We start from the raw sequence: 23,745 nt of genomic DNA on the forward strand, positions 1-23,745 counted from the left end.
GACGCAGTCGATGCTCCCGCGAACTTGTAAACGTTTTATGTTAGAAATAATGACGGCGTCGTCCTTGATCACGGGCCGGCCCTGTCTGTGCGCAGACGCGGCGCCCCTGAACTGTCCGTATTAAGTTGTTAATTAGCTCCATAATACGACTTGCAGATGAGCCGAAACTTGTGAATACATAAAGATCCCTTTTTACCGATCGCATGCATTGTGGCCGGCGTGTGCGGCGGCGACCGGTCGGGGAGGCGGCTCCTGACGTATTCGTGCCACCAGCCACCAGAAGTTTGCCTGTTCATAAATAAACGCGAACGGTATTCAACAGCCCTTGGTGCTGTATGCATAACGAATTTGAAGGAGGCAAACTTGGAGGCTCTGCTGACTGGGATGGAGTATAAAATTCAGTATCAACATGCTGGAGGTTTTCATTCGACGACTTGCTGTCGGGCGCGACATATCTCCGCGATAATTAGTAACGTCACACGTAATTATCTATTCATTCGCATTTAAATAATACTATTCGTAGTATCAGTTTGTTTTTATTGAATTAATTTGATGTCGCGAACGTTGGTGAAGTTTGGTACAGTGAATCTTTATGAGTAATACTTTATGTAAATGAATGTTTTACTGTAGTTGTGAAGGTGCAGTGCTTATCGCGGGTGATAGTCGGTGTTAATGCGCGGGTTGAGTGCGTCTCGTCGGCCATTTTGCGGTTGCTGTCAGCGCGATGTGTGGTCCCGTCCACTAGGCGGCGTGCGTGTCGCGTTGTCTCACGGTAATATGGCCGCCAAAACACGGCTGTTTTGAATATTTTTGCATCGAATCTACAAAGTTTTATCCTTTATTCTGTTTTGAAGCGAGGGACTTGTAAAATTACAATGTTGAAGCTTAAAATTTAATACGTTTTATTATAATTTAAATAAACTTTAGTTTAGAAAATAAAGTTATTATGGAGTGAGTGAATTTTAGTGAAAGTATTTAGAAAAGTAGAACTTGCTTTAATATATGAATATTAGCGTAAATATCAGCCGTGAATCTCTAGTCAAATATTTAAAATCTGAACTATAATTCAATATTTCCGGAACGTCGCCTGCAATACCTGACTCGTGTTAACATGACGTCACTGGGATATGTCACGCGCCTGACATGTCATTTTCCGCACTAGCGCATATCCGCAGATGCAGAGCTAACGTGCCACGAAAATAGTCACCGGCATATTTAGGGTTAAGTTTCTGTGACTAATATTAATAGAGATACGATAAAATTAAATATTTTTTCGTTTTCAATTGTTTAAAGTGACAAAGTGCCTTCAAATATCTGAAACAAGTAAAAATGCATACCTAAAAACAAAATTTTATGTTTTTTTTCCTTAGATGGGTGGATGAGCTCACAGCCCACCTGGTGTTAAGTGGTTACTGGAGCCCATAGACATCTACAACGTAAATTTGCCACACACCATGAGATATGAGTTCTAAGTTCTCACTATAGTTAAATAATAAATATAGTTAATAATACTCCTTCGACAGTGCATTTCCACGACCTATTATTTGCTAGGTATTATCTGACTTTGGTATAATTTTCAGAAAATACCTAACAATCATAAATGACGATGAGAGCAATAACCTATTTTTTGGTCTTTTGATCGACAATTGAATAATTGATAGAGAAGTAATATAGACCTCGATAAGCTAAAACTGTTAGTTACGTATAGAACGACAACAAGCCACACTACCTACTCCTTTACTGGGGCTTTACGACAGATAATTCAGTTGAACGAATAAATCGCAAGTGTGGTGTGGCGCCGCGCCTCGAGCCAGTGATCGACCGCTCCCGACGAGTGGATCCCACGGTCATTAACACGTACAGGGGGTTTGCGAATTGTCTTACTGCAAGTTTTTCTTACATCCATTAATTCGAATTATAACTAAAGATTATAAGAACGTACCACGTTTTTGCCACTTGCTATTGCTATTAGTAGTGGCAGGACCTCTTGTGAGTCCGCGCGGGTAGGAACCACCACCCTGCCTATTTCTGCCGTGAAGCAGTAATGCGTTTCGATTTGAAGGGTATACTGCAATAGCTGGAAGGTGGTCCTTATCACACCGTGTCTTTATTTTTCTTTATTGCCCTGGGAGGCAGACGAGCATACGTCTCAACTGATCCTGAGTGGTTACCATAGCCCATGGACGCCAGCGATGCCATGGGCAGAGCTAAGCTGCTGCCTACCGTTAAGCATTCTTCACAAGCGTCGTTTGAAGAAGGGGATAACGTCACAGCATTCGGGAAAAACCGTAGAGGGAAGCTCATTCCAAATCCGGATAGTAAGGTTTTTTATTTTATTTTATTTATTGCTTAGATTGGTGGACGGGCTCACAGACCACCTGGTGTTAAGTGGTTACTAGAGCCCATAGATATCTACAACGTAAATGCGCCACCCACTTCGAGATATAAATTCTAAGGCCTCAAGCATAGTTACAGCGACTGCCCAGTCTTCGAACTGAAACGCATTACTGCTTTACGGAAAAAATAGGCAGGGTGGTGGTACCTACCCGCGCGGACTCACAAGATGTCCTATCACCAGTAAGACTAGGTACCACCACTAACCACTTGATCAACTAGGCGATTAAAAGTGGAGTAAATTGAAATAATTTTTAAAATCCAATTATATAAAACAATGTAACCACCCGTATGTCAAATATCAGTAGTTAGCTCGTGATCATTGGATCGTCTGTTTGCAGAGAGCGTTATTATCGAGTAGCGACTTCTCGATCACGACTCTCAAGTAAGGAATCTCACCGGGACCACATTTTAAAGGCTCTGATTGATGGACAAGCTCTTCATAACTTCTTACTGGACTTTTAAGTGTATTTTTTTGGTGGCGTTATTCATCTTGAGATGTTAGATAGAAGTCTTCATTGTGTTGGTATAGTGGCTGGCCTATCTAGCTTTAGCTGCACGTAGTAACATCCAGGTTATCCTTCTGGGACAAAGAACAAAAAAAAAAGAAATAATGTCTATTACCCAGAAATTTTCTACGAGCTTTGATCAGTTGCAGATCTTTCGGCCCACGCAGTGCTAAATGGTTACCGGGTCTAACTGGTACTGAATTGTGTGCCAGCCGTGATATCACACTTTTCTATTGCCCTTGTCACAAACAATTGTCTTATATTGAGGACTATACAGTTTCCTGCTCCTATAGCCTGAACTCAGTAATGTTTGGCGGCAGATAATAATTAAGATGTTTTTGCCTAGTTTTGTCAACAAATGCCACACCAAAATATAGACTGTGACTAGGTTTTTAATATCGATAAACTAACTAAACCAAAACCATCTAAATATAAGCGGTCAGTCTTGTGTACACAGTTGACGGTGAACAGATACTTTACGTAAATAAATCTAGTAATATCTACACAAGCAGAGATACTTGTAGAAGTATTTCACGGTGTAATTCGAACGAAACCTGCCGGAGCCGCGTAACGGGCGACGCTGAATGACATAAATCTAAAAAGAGAGAGAGTGTACAATTTTGTACTTTTTAACGGCCCCAACGCTAAGGAAACCGCATTTTTATTCAAAATAGCCACTTAGTAAATAAAATATGTGTGTTTCTGAAACAAAAAACAGGAACTGGGTGGAGATTGTCCTTTTTTTCCCCGTTTCCTGATGCACTTACTTTTCTTTTGTCTGTTGCTTTTTATTTTTCTATTTAGTTAAGCGTTCGAGGGGTAAAATTTTGTACACTTGAGACTAATTTGGTGGATGAGAATAGAAATATTAAATTTATAGCTATGAACTATGGAGTTATATAATGAGAAATTTGTCTTTTAAAAGATAAATTTAGGCGAGGAGCGGCTGACCTTTTGTTCAAAATATAATAGGCATTGAAGGTGTGTATATTGGCCTATGGTACACCTGATTATGATTGGCTCCCATCGCTCAGGAATATTGACAATGGCAAGAGTACAGCGATTAATTAGAGTCTGCCGTGAAGCAGTAATGCGCTTGGGTTTGAAGGATGGGTCCAACCGTTGTACTGCAAAAACGGAGACTTTAGAACTGAAGTCTCAAGGTGAATGGCAGCATTTACGTTGTACATCCTCCGGTAACCACTTAACACCAGGTGGAGCGTAATCTCGTCCACCCATCAAAGCAATAAGAAAAAAACAAACATTAGCTATTCAAGTACTATGTACTGTATGTGTGCAACCACAAAAAGGGTCGTCCTGTCAAATGAAGCCCTTGCCACTTTTAGCCTAGTTTGTAAATAGCAGAGGCAATACAGTTTAAATGAATTTGAATCCCGATAACAATTATTATGTAATTGATTAAATTCGATTTGACAATAATTACAATGAACCAACACTTTCTCATACGTAACTGGGATTTTGTGTAGCAAGTAACAATGTAATTCCCATTATCAAGATAGTGATTTATGACTTAACGTTTAACTATACAAATCAAGAATTTCAATAACAAGAATCATTAAATTAGTAATTTGATTAGTTTTTATCTCAAAATTATGAACAACATAATTATATTTGTTATAGAGGTGTTCCCTTTACTTGCACTGAAGTGTATACATTAGATACTTTCCGTACCGAAAATGTTTAGTTGTTAAAAATTAGCATTCTTGAGGTCCCTTGCATTGTTTCAGCTTGAAGCGAGCCCATTAATTTGTTCGGCTTTTATTTTACCCTTAAAATGGGTAATTTGATAAAAGCTCTGCTTTCACGAAAGCTACAAAGCTATACACACGTTTTTGTGTTCAACAATATAATTTTGCAGTTATTAAACGCATTCGGTTTTCGAATGAAGATACGCATTTAAGATTCATATACCTAATATGTTCAAAAACATTTAATGAAACGTGACAGTATGAGGTTAGTTTTAGTACGTTCTTTATCACAAAATGTCTTAAATAAACCAGAAACGACACAAACAGATTGTATTAGACGTAATTTTTTGTCATAATGAAGACTTAAAGTTTCCAAACTATTTGTTTCAATGCATTAAAAAATATACCTATCTATCTGTCTTTCTTAGGTAGGTGCAGGTACGGCTTTTTTTTAAATATATTTTCCCTATCTATTTGCCGGTAGCCTAAGGGATTATTTTAGCTGGCGCATGGACGGGTGAGTAAGCTCACGGGATGAACCTGAGAGAATTTGCTAACACTAGAGCCCTAGCAATGCTTCGTAGAATCTAGCACCGGATCGAAATTACGACCCACTGAGAAGAACCGGCTTATTACTTATTACTGGCTACTTATTATTATTACCGGCTTATTACTGGTGGTAGGACCGCGCATGAGTCCGCACGGGTAGGTACCACCATCCTGCCTATTTTTGCCGTGAAGCAGTAATACGTTTCGGTTTGAAGGGTGGGGCAACCGTTGTAACTATACTGAGACTTTAGAACTTATATCTCAAGGTGGGTGGTGCATTTACATTGTAGATGTCTATGGGCTTCAGTAACCACGTAAACACCAGATGGGCCGTGAGCTCGACTACCCATCTAAGCTATAAAAAAAAAACTCAGTGGGCTGTGTCTATGAGTGAGTTTCGAACTTTTCATCCCAACCAACGATTTCGACGAGTACGGTGATTGGCCGGATCCGAGGGACCTAAAAGCACTGAGAGTGGATTTAGTGAATTGGACAAGACATGTTTAATACAACAGTGGGTTTTTTCGTACTAAGCGATGCGACTACGCCGGGACTTAACGTCAAGGGCAGGTCCTTTAAAAAAATAGTTGGCATTATGCACAACTGAACACCGACCTGTGTCGAAAGAGTAGCGTTCTCGTTATTACGCCTGTGGTATCATTTAAGTACTTCGGAACTCCATTCAGTAATCCATTCATAGGCCACCAATGTAAAAAAAATTGAACTACACATGAATACAATTTTGTTTCTAAAATGATTTTATCTAATACTGTTAACCGAGCAATTCTTGTATATAAATTATATTTATAATCTGAATCTCGGAAACGGCTCCAACGATTTTCATAAAATTTTGTATACAGGGGATTTCGGGGGCGATAAATCGATCTAACTACGATTTATTTTCAAAAAATGTTGTTTTATTCGTGTTTTAAATAATCAACTTTATCGATAATTTTTGATTTTTTCTTTAAATAGCCTGTTCATTTTTTTTTTATTCTCTCGGTAAAATCGAGAAATATTATTCATATTTCGTCATTTTATCAATATGCAATTAGTATTTAAATATAATTTCTAAAAAGCACAATTTATCAAAAAAAAAGCCGAGCGGAGCTCGGTCCTCCTCCAGTAATTTATTTATTGTTAGAATAGAAGTAGAAACACGATCATAATTTTCATCTGTCCTTGAACTAGGTGATAAAACTTGTATCTAAAGCAGAAGTGCTCCTCCTACAAAGAACACAACAGCTTTAGGTACTTACATAAAAGTTCAAAATTACTAGACAAAAATTAAACCGATTAACAAAAGTGTAATAATGAAATTAATTTATTTATTTATTTATTACAAAAACATACAATTTTAATCATAATAACAAATATTGAAACGATGTTATCTGCTGTAGTCATAGACTGTGTTGCAGATAACAACGCCAACCCCTACACACAACGAACAATAACATATAAATTTAAATATTTCATAAACACATTATAATAATTAATTTTAAATACAATTATCAAATCAATACAATATTATTTCAAAATCTAGAAGTACAATTTTATTAGTGTATGTGTGTGTGTGTGTGTGTGTGTGTGTGTGTGTGTGTATGTGTGCGTGCGTGTGTGTGTGTGTGTGTGTGCGTGTGTGTGTGTGTGTGTGTGGGTGTATGTCTGAGTGTATGTGTAGATGCGTGTTAATACCTAATATATAAATTGCTCATTACCAAAATGTGTAATCTACTCCAGTAATTCTTCCATATCTTCGTATGTAAGGGAGAAAAGCCATCTATCAATGATAATTTTAACTTCTTTAGAAATAAGTGGGTAAATATTTAGTAATTTATTTATCTTGTTGTACAGAATAGAGCTTAAATACCTATAGTGAGACCTGACTACATTATAATTTGCTACATAGATTTTGCACACTCTGCCCTGACGACGAGTTTGCGAACAGATATTAGGGTCAAAAACGAGTTCCAAATGTTTACGTAACAATGTGCTCCTAATAAAAGATTGTCTAACTCGAGGCACTTTGCAGATATCATACAATTCCTCCGTTGGAAACCTTATTGGTTTTTTAGATATTACTTTAAGCACGGCTCTCTGTGCTCTTTCCAATCTAAGTAATAATCCTTTCCTACAGCCTCCCCAAACGACAATGCAATAGGTTATGACAGAGTGTGCCAAAGCATAATAAACCATTTTCAGTATGTGGAGATCGCTTGATGTTCTTAGCTTCCGAAAGACAAAGATAAGCTTTCGTACTTTTCCAACCAAATCATTTATATGCTCTTGCCAAGATAGGGTGCCGTCAATTTTTAGACCAAGATATTTTACAGCATTAGTTCGTGAAATTTTTGGACAAAGATCATGTGTGTTCGTTTCTGAATGGCATTGATGAACAGTCAAGGAAAAGGAAAGCGGTGGCTGCGATACATTCCTCGGAGAGAAGGTAACAAATCTAGTTTTTTCCATATTAAGGGTCAACAAGTTAGTTTTAAGCCAATCAGATACTGTCGCCAGCGCTTCCTCTGCACATAAACGCGTCTCTATCCAGTTATCACCATGAACAACTACAGCTGTGTCATCAGCGTATGTAACGATATTTGTATTTTTAATTTTTAACAAGCAAAGCTCGCTTATGTACAGAAGAAATAGGGTAGGCCCAAGGACACTGCCTTGCGGGACACCGTAAGTGACAGACGCTTCTTCACTGGTGGTATTATCAATGGTGACTATTTGTGAGCGGTTAGACAGATAGCTTTGAAATATTTTGAGTGAGTGTCCCCTGATACCAATGACTTCCAGTTTACTCAGCAATATAGGTACAGATACAGTGTCAAACGCCTTTGATAGATCGAGGAAAATGGCGAGCGTTTTAGCTTTGTTGTTTAGGTGTTCTAATAATGTGTTAATTTACCCTCTGTGTGTACTCAGTGTGTGCATGAGTGAATGTAAGAGGATGTATGTGGGTGTAACCAAAAATATTTAAAGTAAATTTAATACAGTTTCAGTGTCCTTATAAAGTTTAAAATTTGCAATCAATCAAAGATAGAAGATTTGTATTTCTTCTTGTTTAGGGGATATAATATTAAGGTGTTTTAATTTTATTGTAAAGAGCGGGACCTAAAAAGTACAAGAATCTATTGATTAATTTGGTTAGGGAATACTTTTACAGAAATTATGATTGCGTCGCCTCTGAACCAAATTACGATTGTAGATACATATGGAATGTTGTTTTATAAATAAATACTTTCCGGATAGTAAGCACTTCACACTTTGATGAAAATATGTACAGATTCTGAAAAAAAAATTATATCACGAAAGGTGATCTCCCTCCCTCCCCTCCCTTCCAGCTAAGTCCTTGAATTCGGTCCTCCATGTTTGTACTGTTATTAAGACCTCCAAGCCATCAACAATGCGTCTATGCAGAAGAAGGATCAATTATTACATTACGGTTGTACTACCTTACAGAACGGAGTGCACGACTACTAGATATTTCTGCCTCAAAACGTGCCTGATAATATCTTCATGCTCTCTTTCTCATAATACGCTCTGCTACTAATGAAAAGTATCCTCTAGAAATATCACATACAATTTGACCAGCTACGGTATCAATACTTAGTGCAATCCACTACATGCGAATATATTCGTAGTAGCCCGCAGAGAACCACATTTATCGATTTTATACATATATAAAACATAGATCGTGGAGAAGTAAAACTGCTTCAAAGGAATTATCCGTGGGAAAGTTATTCAAACAGAACCAGCAGCCGCCCACCGGGCTGGGCGTGATCCGACTCCGCCCAACGTCCCGCCCAACCTGAAAATTGTCTTTTATATTTTAAGAAACTTACGTAATATTGTCCCGGGGTGTGGGGTGGACATTTGTCTTTGACAAGCTCTCCCGGGTTATTAAATTTACTGGAGCTCCGCCATCCTAAATGGCGGAATTGTTTATGTAACGCTACAGATTACATAATGCAGGTTTCATGTACTGAATAAATACATTTAGAGCTTAATCAAATGCTCATTTCACAATATCCGTTGTGTAGCTTGTAAAGAATAAAATGTCCGGTGTACTCGTATCCAGCGATACGGCTATGACGATGTTCAATTTCAACCGGCGGTTACAATTTTTTTCTAATGAAATACGTACTTAACAAATGTTCACGATTCACTTCCACGATGAAGGAACATCGGGTAATAAAAATCAAACCCACCAAAGTTTTAGTTTACGTAATTACAATAATGGAATTGAACCAAAGACCTTAAGTCTTAAAGTGTGGGGCGGCATGCGGGTTGTGGTACATATAGGCTCCGGCAGCCACTTAGGACTAAGTAGGCCGTAGCACGTTCACCCATTAAAAAATACATATAGAACATTTTAGTTGTCTATACTATAATAATATTATAAAGAGGAAAGATTTGTTTGTTTGTTTGTTTCGAATAGGCTCCGAAACTACTGGACCGATTTGAAAAATTCTTTTTCCATTAGAAGCTGACATTGTCCCTGATGAGCATAGGCTACTTTTTTTTTTTTTTTTTGTTTCATGTGTGTTTTAATGTTTCCGAAGCGAAGCGAGGGCGGGTCGCTAGTTCTGAAATAAATGTTTTATTGTTAGCATCATCGCAATATATTTTTAAATGAGTAGGTACATAGTAATAACATGAACAATTTTGTCCATCTACCATCAACATTGACATCGGAGAGGGTAATTTTGTAAAATACAAGGCCGGTTTTTAAATGATATTTTTATATTCACTTCAATCAATATCAAATATAAGATTAGAACCAACACGTAAACTCATTTAATGTTTTTTTTTTTTTGTTATTGCTTAGATGGGTGGACGAGCTCACAGCCTACCTGGTGTTACTGGAGCCCATAGACATCTACAACGTAAATGCGCTACCCACCTTGAGATATAAGTTCTAAGGTCTCAACTATAGTTACAACGGCTGCCCCACCCTTCAAACCGAAACGCATTACTGCTCCACGGCAGAAATAGGCAGGGTGGTGGTACCTACCCGCGCGGACTCACAAGAGGTCCTACCACCAGTCATTTAATGTTAATCTTAAATAAGGGACACGTGTTCATTCTTTAAGACTTTGGTTTTCGTCTTGTCGTAATAAAAAACGTTTAATATAAATTAGCGATTGATTTCAATTTCGGGTAGGCTTACATTAGAATGTAATCTTAAAAAAGTGGCAAATAAAATTCATAACTTTGTTTTAATTAATTTAATGATTTATTTCAAGTTCGCTTAAACAATTCGTTGAATCGATGTCATTAAGATTTATATTAAATAGCTAGTTAGTGGGTTTGTCTTTCCATGTTTTTTTAACTTCAAATTACCAATGTGAAATTAAGTTTTGATTCTTAATATTTTTGTTACAGCAGTCTGTTAATTTGTCTTTTGCGGAATAGTTAGGCCAATCTACGTGATTTTTTCGATATTCGTTCGTGCAATATATGAGCCAATACTTGTTGACATTATAATTTAAAAAAAACTTAGATTATAATTATATTTGTGTTTGGACCTGACCATAAATTTGCATATGATCATACGTGAGCAGCGATGCTCCTTGTACAGAATAAAGAAACAGTAACACTTTAAGATGTTTTCTTCGGTGTTTGCGAGCCGTGGACAGTATTTAGTGTCGTGTTCGTCAAATGTCTTACAGCTCAATCATCCGCGACCAAGAAACTGTAGACTATTCGAAACGGCAGTTAAACTAAAATAAAAACAATAAATGCGAGATAGAATACACTGAAAAAATAGTTTTAAATGTACTTTTAAGGAGGTTCTTGCAGGCAACCTTTCAAACAGAAGTAATTATGAAACTTTCAAAGTTACATTTTTTACATATTTGTTTTCATTGTTTAATGATATTACTGCTACGGTCGGTCATTGGTACAGTATATATCAGAGATGCAATCATATTCCTACCTATAGTTAGTGCTCATGACTCACCTGGTTTTAAGCGGTTACCGGAGCCCATACCCATCACAGCGTAGATGTCGTTGCCAGCCTTACCGGTAGACAGCGGTTTGGTTCTGCCCCGGCATTGCTGCAGCCCATGGGCAACGGTAACCCCTCACCATCAGGTGAGCCGTATTCTCATGTGCCTACAAGGGCAATAAAAAAGCCTTGTTATTGAAGCCTCAATTGCTTTATAATAAAGCATTTGATGGAGCTGATGATTGCTTTGCTTCTAAATAGACAAGACAACAACTTCGGTAGGCAATTTGTATGAAGATACTTCTAGTGGGACAAGTTAAAGGCTAGAATTAGCAGCAACTCCAAACAGCCTGGCTTGAATGAGTATGATAAATTTTGTTATTATAAATACCTATGAAAAGAAAGACTATTAATACGATACTACTATAATGACTCTCGAGTAGAGATTACTAATTTCTATTGACCGCCTTATGCGTCCAGCGCGATTGTTGTGTATAAATTAAAAAGTGCGCGTTCATTTTGCGCACTCGGGCAGCGCAGCGGGACGTGAGTAAACTTTATTATTACTAATATCCTCTTCAATTTATATGGTACTCTCTAAATTTCTGATTGCTGAAAAAAATGTTTTTTTATTCTGCTGTATATATTTTTATTCTTTCGTTTTGGTTAACTACATTATGCCGCTTTTAAAAATATTCATTAAATTATGTTTTATAATAAGATGTCATTAAGATATTCATAGTTTATTGCTATAGTTTATTGCATATATTTATCGGATACGTACTAAAAGTGTATTAGGTGTAATGTACTATCGTGTGATTTTGTTTTTACATATTTATGTAATGAGGGCGAAGTTGCTCGAATGTTCTAGAAACCGAGTACTTTTGATATTTTTGCACCCACCGTAAACCACAAATACGAAATTTTAATTATTTATTACAATCGTGCGTTCTGCTATTCGAACCTAACAAATTTATTCTCCTACCCTCAAAGTTTGTTTCTGCAATTACATTACATCATTCTAGAATCATCCTCGTCAAAGACTATCAATGAGAGTCCATCTGATTATATGTGGTGATAAAAAGCCAAGCTGTTTCTCTTCTCTGTAAGCCTTATAATGTTCCTCAGACATTCCCAATATCCACAAACATTGGTGACTAATTACTATCGGGTGGACTGGTCAGCTATTGTTGGCAGGATAATTTTATATGATTCATCTTTAATTAATTAATTTTTGTTGTTTCCGCAGTGTGCCAGGGTACCCGCGTGCAACGCGACCGCCCCAACATGGTGAGTCCTTACTTTATTTTCTTTCTATGCATTACAATTATTTTCTTATGATTTCACTAAACACATTATACACTAAATAATACCCACCCCACCTACGGAAAAGATCGAGCATTTTAGGAGTGAAGTTTATACCGTCCGTATTATTTTTTTCAAGCGAGCAGGTTCAATAATAAATTGTCTTTGTGTTCGATTTACGTTAGGTACAGTGTGTGTGTATACTTCGATAAGTGTAATGAAAATATTTTGAATAAAACTTAAAAGTTCTCAAAGAAATCATCGTGCCAAAGGAACTTTCTAGAAAATGGTGCAAGATGTTGTCGTCTTTTTAAATTTAATTCAAGTAACTTATCTTGCATAACATATAAATTATTGTAGGTAGCCTTTTCTCTGATATGTGACGCGCGTGCATACTGTTTGAAAGGTTTTAAGCTGTGCATGTGTAGAAGCCGTGCCGAAGAATTATCTCGGCGGCCCTCATGATGTAAAGTGGCAACTCATGGCTCATGGTCATTACAATACGAGTACCTCGAACAGGACTAGTGACATGTCTGGTCGAAGTCTCAATTGTATTGTATGACCTTTTAAACCGGAATGCGAGAGTACTTTGCAACAGAAACTGGAAAATGTTTGTACCTACTCGAGCGGTTTATCAATACAATCTACCAGCAGTAGACACCTGGCAATCGCAGTACGTTATATTATTCGAAGAACAACGCCACGCTGTCTATTCTCTGGTGAATGTTTTAGCCGCATTTTAATAGCTGTCTACCCTCTCAAAGATATTAGGTTATTTTCTAAGCCACGCATACAAATATTATATTTTTTAATTTTTATTTATTTATTTTAAAAGCAATATCCTTTATTGGAGCTGCGATCGATACTTTGAACCTACTTTGAGCCATTACTTACATAGTTAAGACTATCAAGACTACTCTGGCTCTGTTAGCCAACCAGTAATCAATCCAGCTAAATTGTATGATGGCCTGTGGGACGGTCACCTATCAGATGGATCTACGACCTGGTGATCGCTGGGTCACGTTGGATGCAGGTGCCAACGGACCGGCCGCGCTGGACATCAGTTGGAGAGGCCTACGTTCAGCAGTGGACAGTGGACAGGCTGAGATGATGATGATGAAATTTTTAATATTTTTTTTTCTTATTGCTTAAATGCGTGGACAAGCTCACAGCCCAACTGGTGTTAAGTGGTCACTGGAGCCCATAGGCATCTAACGGTTGCCCCACCCTTCAAACCGAAACGCATTACAGCTTCACGACAGAAATAGTGGGGGCGGTGATACCTACCCGTGCGGACTTAGAGGTCCTACCACCAGAGTATAATTCTAATCATAACATTTGTCATTTCCATAGTGGCTGGGGTCGCGTGGGCCCGGTGCGACGGCCGGCGGCGTCCAGCGACGTCGCTCGGCCTCTGGACTGGCCGCGCTACTGACGTGACTCGCCTCGACGACTCGCGACCAGACAAACGCGCATATCCATAATGGGGGACTTTGTAAGACATTTTTGTGACTATATCCATTTATTTATTGCTTGGTAGACGAGTGGATGATCTGCAAGTTCTAAGATCTCAGTATAGTTACAACGGCTGCCCCGCCCTTCAAACCGAATCGCATTACTGCTTAACGGCAGAAATAGGCAGGGCGGTGGTACCTGCCCCCGTTGACTCACAAGAGGTCCTACCACCAGTAAAATATTCTAAAGTACTTCTCGGTTTGAGGACAGTGCCGTAAGAGAGACTACAATAGATCCGCTGCCGATCGCATGCTATACTGATTCTATAGTCACGGCAGTCAATCAAAACCCGTGTGGCCTGTTCTTAGAAACTTTCTCACTTATAAATAAATATTACATTCACCACTTAATTTCTGCACAATCTTATTTTAATATTGCCATTTCTATTTTCAGATTTTGAACTCTGGATTATGTGGTAAATGACGAATTAACGTAAATAAATGTTAAGACAACTAACAATATGACTTGATGATATTATTATAGTTGTTTATTAATCTCCTATCCTATGGCCATTCATCAAACGACGTCGTGTTAAAAATTCCCATCGCGTCATTCGTCGAACTTTTAAACATTGCACGCATTGACAACCTCTTTAGTTACATATAACATCTTTATAGCGGTATATTTGCATGTAGTTTAAGTTAAGTTCATAGTGATATGTCAATCGATCTTAGTTTTAGGCATGGCTGGCAGAGTCGCGAGTAAGTTCACTTGTAAACTCATCGCCAATACTTTTCCGTTACTTTAGAATGTTTTTTTGTTTTGAATTCTTGTTCTGGGAGCAAGTTAAATATCAAGATCTACGCGATAATAAGTTAGCATTCCTTGTCAAACGTTTAGCATTTAAGACTTAATTGTAGTTTTACTGTTTATTTTTTAATTAAAATGTAATTTTCATTCGCAACAGTCAGCAAATCCAGTATATAAGAGCGAAACCTTTATCTTTTGTTGTTGTTTTAATTTAAGTTTATATTCTGAGAGTGTTTTTGTTACGTATAAGTTTAAAACCTTACTTTTTCATATTATTTTTAAATACATTTTTTTCTTAAAATACCAGTTTTATTTACCCGCCCAGAATATAGTAGTTTATTTCTCTTCGGACTCCCCTTCCCCTTTGTTCATCGTAAAAGGAGACCAAAAAAAGCAAATAACATTAAGCCCGAACACTAGACTAAAGCATAGATTTGGATAACCAAGTATAATTATATACACTAGTGTTCCCGCAGTAGTCGAAATTAGACTATAATTTTAACCTTTCTCAATTTGACTATAAGCTTTAAGCAATAACAAAAGTTTGACAATAAACAGAGTATGTGTGTGTGTGTCAAATACAAGTGAAATTTCATACTCCTCCGTCCGCGCAATTTTCGTAAAAAGGGGTAAAAAGTTTTTGCTTCACGTATTAACATATAGATAATGCCAATTCTTTCAAGAAGTCTCACATTATTTGATAAAATAAACTATATTTAATGTTAATAAAACTGACATTATTTAGATTGTAGGATTTGAGTATTGAGTAAACATTACTGGGTGCTGTAGAGGCGCTAATATCGCCCCTAAGTGTCTCGTGCCGGCGCCTTTGATCCCGCGATATTGACTCTGAACCGTATCTCATTTGCACTGAACACACTGGACGATCTTTCCTCGTGTTATTTTTTTTTATATATCAGAGACTCGTGCACGAGCGCCCTTATTGTATTTTATTTCGCTGCAACAATGTTTATAGGCTTCGAATACCACGCGTTTTAAGTATCGGTTTCATCAAAAAAAGACTGCGCTCTTATTGTTGCCCTTGTATGCAGACGAGCCACCCAATGACCAGTAGTTATCGTGGCCCATGAGCGTCAGCAATGCCAGTGGCACAGCCAAACCGTTGCCTACACTTGAATACTCTCCGCAAACCTCTCGCTTGAAGAAGGACATGCTTTAGCACTAAAGACACACCGTAGAGGGGAGTTCATTCCAGACACGGACGGCAAAAAATATAAGTAGAAGCACACTCTGGGAGAACGCAGTGGCTCTGGGTAGGAAGGGAGTTTGCTCCAGTGGCGAGCGTGATGGGGGTGAGAACGAAAGCCTTATCTTCACTCATTTCGTGACCATTCTGGTCCCTCGACGAGATGAGCGTCTACTGATGGTTAGTCGAGGTATTCAAGTAATTTAGTGAGATTGCTTTATTCTTTTTATAATTATATCTATTTGTAGCGGCCTGGCTCTGCCCCTAGCATTGCTGAAGTCCATGGGCGACGGTAACCACTCATCATCATTCATATGTATAACGGCTGTCTGGTGTAGTGGTAAGTGACATGGTCACTACACAAGGGGGTCGCGGGTTCGAATCCCGCCAAGGGAAGATATTTGTATGAGAAATATAAATGTCTTTCCAGGGTTATGGGTGTATATTAAATATATGTATGTGTATAATAAAAATATTATATTTATTTCCGTTATCTGGTACTTGTAACACAAGTTCTTTACGAACTTAGCACGGGACTAGTTAACGTGGCGTGATTGTTAGTAAATATTTATATTTATTTATTTATTTATATTTATTATTTATATGCTGGTCTGTCTAAAAAGGCATTAAAAAAATAAAGCACAAAAAATTTATCAAAATATATTTATTAATAAAATAATAACACCGTGTGGTTCGGACTTGTTTTTCCACGAGTTCGGTCCTCGGCTGTCCCCCGAAAATATTTAAATGAAGATCATCTGTTACTTTACGAGCTTTTTGCCAAAGCTCGCACCATCTTGTCCTACCTAAATATTTTTCTAAACTTACCTTTTTACAAAAGCTTTTATATTACGAAACTGTAAAAGAAAACATTTTTTTTGTAAAATTTTGCATTTAATATTTTTTTATTCGCATACTTGGATTTATGTGCTCACGACGCATCCATTTTTGAGTGGTTACCAGATTCCATAGATATCACACGAACGTGAACCATGAACCGTTAACCATCTGCCTACCCTCTTTGAGGTCGAAGTCTCAATTGTTTTGTGTAACGGCTGTTAATCATTTTAAAACAGGATGCATCAATGCTTCGGGACGGAGATGGGCAGGATGGCGGTACCTACCTACTCTTACGCACATTATGCCCTAACGACAGTTGTATCAATCCTAATGGAGTAGAAACTAGAGGTGTGGCATCTCCTAGCTTTTGGCTTACTTCCTGGCTCTGATTGAGTTAAATTTGCGCGCAGCATTGAATACTATTTGTTCTAGGATAACGGAGAGCATCAATACCATTATCAATAAGTTTTGTATCTATAATTGTACGATTATTCACGTCTATTTCTATCACAACCATTGTAAAACACATAATAACAAATACTATGAAATTACTATAAATTTTATTATATAATTCTTTTTTTTATTGCTTAAATGGGTGAACGAGCTCACGGCCCACGTGGTGTTAAGTGGTTACTGGAGCCCATAGACATCTACAACGTAAATGCCGCCATCTACCTTGAGATATGAGTTGTAAGTAATGTCTCAGTACAATACAACAGCTGCCCCACCCTTCAAACCGAAACATATCACTGTTACACGATATAAAAATAGGCGGGGTGGTGGTACCTACCGTCGTGGACTCACAAGACGTCCTACCACCTTTTTTTTTTAATTAAAGATAAATATGAACCCTCTATCCAACCAAATGGATTAAAGGAATACCTAGAAATCAATTTAGCATTCCTACCCACATTGATAAAATAAAATGTCTACTAAATCTAATAAACTTTAAAATTCTCAACAAACAAAATTTAAGCACTTTTTAAAACGCTCGTATAACTCGATTAGAGGGCGCATTACCATGTAAAGTACAAGAGACAGGTACAAATGCCTTTACAGAGTCATACCGTCGTTCATAAATTGAAATGAGACTGCGAATTAAAAAATAAATCAAAAGAGAATATTTCCCGACACGTCGCCGACGGTGAAATTGGAAAAAAGTACCGAGCGATGAACGAGGAGGGTGTTTCCATTGATATCAAGAAAAACTGTTTATGATTTACACGGCTTATGGGTTTTTTAATCATGTTTCCTTGTAGCCCCGACAGATTAATAAGTCCCGCCATTAGTATATTTCTACGACAATGTGTTCTAGTTCGACGGGTAGGGCCAATCATTATTAACATTTGGAGTTCCGAAAGAAATAATATGTCAATGATATTTTTTTAGCAATTCCCGAATATTTAGTTAAAATGATTAATATAATATTAAAATTCAGTTAAAATTTAATAGTCCAAAGCTACTAAACGCCTAATATATCGCCCATCAATCGATAAAAAGAAAAACGATTTCATCTAGCTTCATCTAGTTTTTAGTGTGGGACACGAAGATCTAATTCTAGTCGCTGCACCAACGCAGTGAGTAGCTTTGATGTTTTTCCATTACTTTGTTGTATATATTTTCAACCTTCATTACTAATTCTTTATTTGTTAATTATTTGTTGATGGCTTCCTATACACTAGGATCTACATACTCTGGCCGTTGTAGTTTTTGCTGTGAGTTGAATTTGCAGTATCATTTAGAATTAAATCGGGATCATTATTCCAAAAGGGAAACAAAACTATGTTTTTTTTTATCTCAAAACTTATAGTCCACTACCGTAGTAGGATCAATCGGCAATATGTAATAATAAATTATATGTAAATATTCAAGCGAAGCTTTTCTACGTTTTCATCTCGTGGTATAATGGATATGTGTATAGGGCAAGATAATAAGAATGTTCTCGTACATATTAAGACGCGCCCCCCCAGCCCCCACTTACCTCCCGCTCACAGCCACTCTGTAATACAAACCTCATTTAAATAAACATGATCAAATTGAAAGAATTACGTTTTGTTCCTTCACGAAGAGAAGGTTTTTTGTCGCCAAACCATAATGAAAATGTTACATCCAGCTAGCATGTGATACGCTTTCATGGGCAGAAAACTTTATATTGTTCTTCGTCTGATGCCACCTTGGAGTTCATATCGGAAACAATATTAACCTTGCACGCTGTAATTCCAAATATATGGTTTTGATAATCACTGGCGTAGCTTTTAGCTAAAAACGATTTTAATTGTTCACTCTGTTAGGCAGTCATTACATTGACGCCTTTTTTTGTGTCGCTCAATGCTATTTTATTTGCTCACCCCGTGACCTTCACCGTGGAGACGAGGCCGTCTACATTAGGCCGGAGCATACACACGTACTGTCTCCTCTGACCCTCGGCTCGACAGCGACAGTCGGTGCGGAGAGGGAAGAACTCTCCTTCTCTCCGCTGACTTCTTCTGCGAGATGATAAACTCGCAGAAGTCAAGTATTGCCTGCCAGGACGCATCGTTGCCGGGCATCGCAGCCAGGTTAATCGGTGACAGGTCCTCTTCCACGACTGCGACGGGGTCGGTGCGTTATTCCCGAAATCCAGAACAGCTCGCCAATGTATGTATGTTCGTGGGTGTCGTCGCGGTCGTCGCACTAGTGGCACTGTGCCTTCGGTTTTCAACCAGCGACATGCTATAGGTACGGGCCGAAACAACTGTGGTCAGTAAGCACCTGTGTCAGCTAGAAGTTGAGGCGTCGTCGGTCGCAGCCCACCCAGCCCGCGAGGAACCGGTGTACCCCGACGGTTCGTAAACAGCAGAAGATAGTTTAACACTTAAGTTTTTTTCAAGAACAAAACTTATTCCGAAGCACTTTTCCATTCATATTATACATTAAATTTTCTACCTAAGCTTAAGCTAAATTTAAATTTAATAAACCAATTTCGCGATGTAAATTAGAAACAATCTAAAATACCATGTCTTTTTATCATTCTGAGATTATATAAAGCCGTAATATTCATTGCGTTAAAAATCAAATTCAATACGCCTAAATAAATTTAAAATAATGGAATTTTCTTACGATATTTTTTTACTACATATCAACATTTTAATCCGCAACTTAGCATCGAAAGATGAAACTTTGGAAAACCTAGGACTTTTTTTTATTTCCTTCAGACGAGCATACGGCCCACCTGATGGTGAGTGGTTACCGTCGCCCATGGACTTCAGGAATGCCAGGGGCAGAGCCAAGCCGCTGCCTACCGCTTAATACTCTGGTGCCGTGAGCTCAAGGGGCTCCAACCTGAGGACGTTGCTAACACTGGCCCTAGCAAGAGCAGTGCTTCGAAGAATGCACCACCGGATTGGAATCGCGACCCACTGAGAAAATCCGGCGAGAAATTTAGTGGGCTCTGTCTATGGGTTCTCAGAACTAAAAACAACATCTGCTCTTAGGGAAGCGGGAATTTTCTTCCAAATATTTCACGCTTGATATATAGTAATTCAATAGACTGGTATAATAATATCTGTACTTAACAAATTAACCCAATAAAAAGATATAATCTATACAATTTTCAAATAAAATCAACTACGAAAATAAAGTTAAGGAAAACCCAACATTTCCCCTCATTAAAATAAGAAAATTGTATACGGAATGAGGACCAAACCTACATAAACTATAGACCGGTCCATTATGGTCTTCTGCTGGAGCCATTTATGTTAATACAACCAAAAAACCACCTAAAAGTTTTTGTGACTTACGCCTTTTTCGTGACAGTGTAATGGATAGAACCAGCTGATGTGGCAAGAAGGTCGTATCTGCCTTTTGTTGGTTAAGACTGTGTTGCGGTGAAGCTGAAGTAATTTAGAGTAAGTGGGCGTCGTTTGTGCTGTTTTTGTCGCCTCCTGGCTCCCCACGCCCCTCGGCACGCCCACCCTCCTTGGAGATATCCTCACTTTATGGCATCTACTTCAGAGAATTATTGTCTTTGTTTTTGCTGTATTTTCTGGAGGGCTACAATAAGATTAATTAAAGCTCAACTCGTCTTTGTTATTTCTTGTCATTAGAGACATAAAGTTGTATGTTCAATTTCAACTTTACAAATTGAACATTGTTAATTTTAAAAATATGTGCAGACGAACTTTAGGATAACGTTTCTTTTAGTATTAAAAATTCGAGTATTCCTAAACTAGACACAAATTAAATCTCAAAAAAAAAGACTAAAAAATCACACTCGAAACCGCTTGCAAGTATTTTTGTAAGTAGTTCAAAACTTCTGGCTTCTGTTGTCAAAGTTTTACAGATTAGAATTGAATTTAATGAAATTAGGTCTCACAAAATGAAACCTAAATAGATTTCCGTCCATCGGATAGGAATCCCCATGTAGAAGTATTTTATAACAATTGAATCAGTTGCAAAAACACAACTACCAGACTTCTGTTTTCTATGGATAACTTAACGTCTCCATTGTTATTGTAAACATGATTAGCATACTTCTATTCATGAAACGATCAAATATGATATCAAAAAATCCAAATTTCCCAATGTGTATTTCTAAATACAGGACATTTAGGCGCCAGTAGCAGTAGGTAACCCAAATCGCACTGACGATAAATTCAAGATTTGTTTGACTAGATACAAGATCCGATCAACAGCATTGGAGCCGTCGGCAACAGCCTACCGAGCAACGTAGCTCGCTCAGTGCCTTCTGTCATTTATTTATTTATTTTTATTACCCCAATAGACAAAGGAACATACGGACCATGTGATAGTAAGTGCTTAAAGTCGCTCATGGACAACAGCAATGCCGGAGGCAAAGACATGCCGCTGTCTAACGAAATTCCCCCATTTCCTCCAAATTAATGACTTGCTATGGAAAACCTGCAACCTTCACACTTACATCAACAGTGCGATAAACTTACTTAATCACAAATCCGATTACCACAGCTCTTGGTCCTATGCCATTCATCATGACTACCTCATCAGCCTGCTAGAGCCACCAGAACCCTTGGATGGAACCCCAAACGTAGAATCTGAAGGCTGAGTCTCGATTTACTGCAGACTAGGACCAGTATCGCCTCACAGAAGAATCCTGATAAATTTGAATTCCGTTAAAACAAGTTCTTGTAATACTAATACAACCTGTTCCTGTTTGAAATTGTGAAGTGAAATGAAGAAAAAGTCCAAATTTATTAGTACATAAGGATAAACCAGCTCCGGCTAACCTGGTATACAATTGTTACCACAGTTCAAGGACACCCATCTCATCATCCATCTTAAGACATGAGATCGGAGTCTATTCGGATCGGAGAGTTTTATTCGTGATAGATTGCTAGCCGGCACAAGTAGCCCACTTGCCTATTTTAATTATGACTTCGATTTTATATCCTAAGGTAGGCAACGGCATTTATACTGTCCACAGAGTCTATACTGTCTAAAATAAGGTAGGCTCTGAGATCCGTCGCTCATCTACAACAATAAAAAGTTAGCTTCTGTTATTTAGCTAATAATTTTCTTTTTCTTTTTTCCCTACCTTTGCTGATAGCCTTGAGAGGCTATTTCAGCTTCACCCTAACGTGTAGGTGAGCTCATGGGGCTCAAACCGGAGGAGTTGCTAACACTGGCCCTAGCAATAGCAGTGCTTTGCAGAATCTACACCGGATCGGACAAGCAACCTACTGAGCAGATCCGGCGAGAAACTCAGTGGGCTGTGTCTATGGGTCACGTCGGTACACGTCGAGCCCTTCATCGCAAGCGACGGGTTCGGTGGGGATGGAGACCGGTGCTTGAGGTACCTAAAAGCACCGTTAATGGATCGAGAGGGCGACGTTGACTGTTTACCATTCGGTCCACCGGATCGGGTATGGCTAATAATCACCAACCACACGGCGCACCGCAACCATACCCTACCACCACCATATAACAACTGACACTAAAGCGTGTGCGATCCAACCAAACCTCGTTGTGGATGAATGCCACATTCATATTAGGATATGTACGGACTCTAGTGACTACTTTATACCACTTAGCCGTTTTTATGTTATATTCTTCCTGAACAATCAGTCGTCAATACATTGAGCGTGGCGACCATAGTAATATGATTCTACGAGAGATATTTGATTGCATTAACACACACAAGAGCGGGACATATCCTAATAGCTCCAGTCCGTAGGGGGAGAGGAGAAAGGTGACAACATTACATATGCTAAACGATTACTAAGGTAAAATCGTTAAAAAAAACTCCTCAGATAGTAAAACAACGGAAACGAGCTCTGCCCCGAAATGGCTTAGAAGATCTATCTAAGGAAGGTAGTCCAGCTTAAGATGGATTTAGCCTTGAACAAAAATTTCTAAGAATATGTTTAGTCACCATCGTTAGATATCGACATATTAGTGGCAATAACTGAGTGATTGGTCCACGACATGCGCACGGCACGGTAATATTCCAATGATTTTAAGAGTTTCTGTCCCTGATCACCCCATTGGAATATTCTCGAATAACTTAGAATAGCCTATCGAAATCTATCAAAACGCAAGCAGCCTTCCTTTGAAGCAATAAAATAAAACCAAACTGCCCCCGAATTGAATCTTAAAATATCGTCGGGTCAGTTTACTCCCTATAGATCTATCAAGTGGTTACCACTTACCCAAACAGCCCGAGTAAAAACAGTAGAGGGTCTCGACAAAGCGAGAGATATCAAAAAATACATCGAGCGGCCTCTCCGCGCTTTATTAAGAATAAATTTAGGGCGGACGAAGCGGATTGCGTATGGTCGTTGTTGAAAGCGAATGGAGATTTTACTTTAACTATACTTGAGACCTTAGAACTTATTCTCAAGGTGGGTGGCGCATTTACGTTGTGGATGTCTATGGGCTCCAGTGACCACCTAACATCAGGTGGGCTGTGAATTCGTCCACCCATCTAAACAAAAAAAAAAATTTTACTAAATATAATTCTAAAAAATGTTACACTATTGTAGCAAATTGATA

General features: G+C 38.3%; 1 long non-coding RNA gene across 4 annotated transcripts; it reads left to right on the plus strand.

Annotated features, from left to right (window-relative positions):
• The first annotated feature begins 415 nt into the window (after nt 1-415).
• On the plus strand, nt 416-14,991 carry LOC101746179 (uncharacterized). Of its 4 annotated transcripts, XR_005246022.2 has the most exons (5): nt 430-481; nt 631-772; nt 12,370-12,410; nt 13,779-13,920; nt 14,334-14,991. It is a non-coding gene; the product is annotated as an uncharacterized LOC101746179 (long non-coding RNA). The 4 variants fall into 4 exon arrangements; XR_009976166.1 differs by having other exon boundaries at nt 416-772; XR_001139531.4 differs by lacking the exons at nt 430-481; nt 631-772 and adding an exon at nt 11,588-11,666.
• Nucleotides 14,992-23,745: the final 8,754 nt, after the last annotated feature.

This window comes from Bombyx mori, chromosome 22, assembly GCF_030269925.1.
Source record: "Bombyx mori chromosome 22, ASM3026992v2".
NCBI lineage: Eukaryota > Metazoa > Arthropoda > Insecta > Lepidoptera > Bombycidae > Bombyx > Bombyx mori.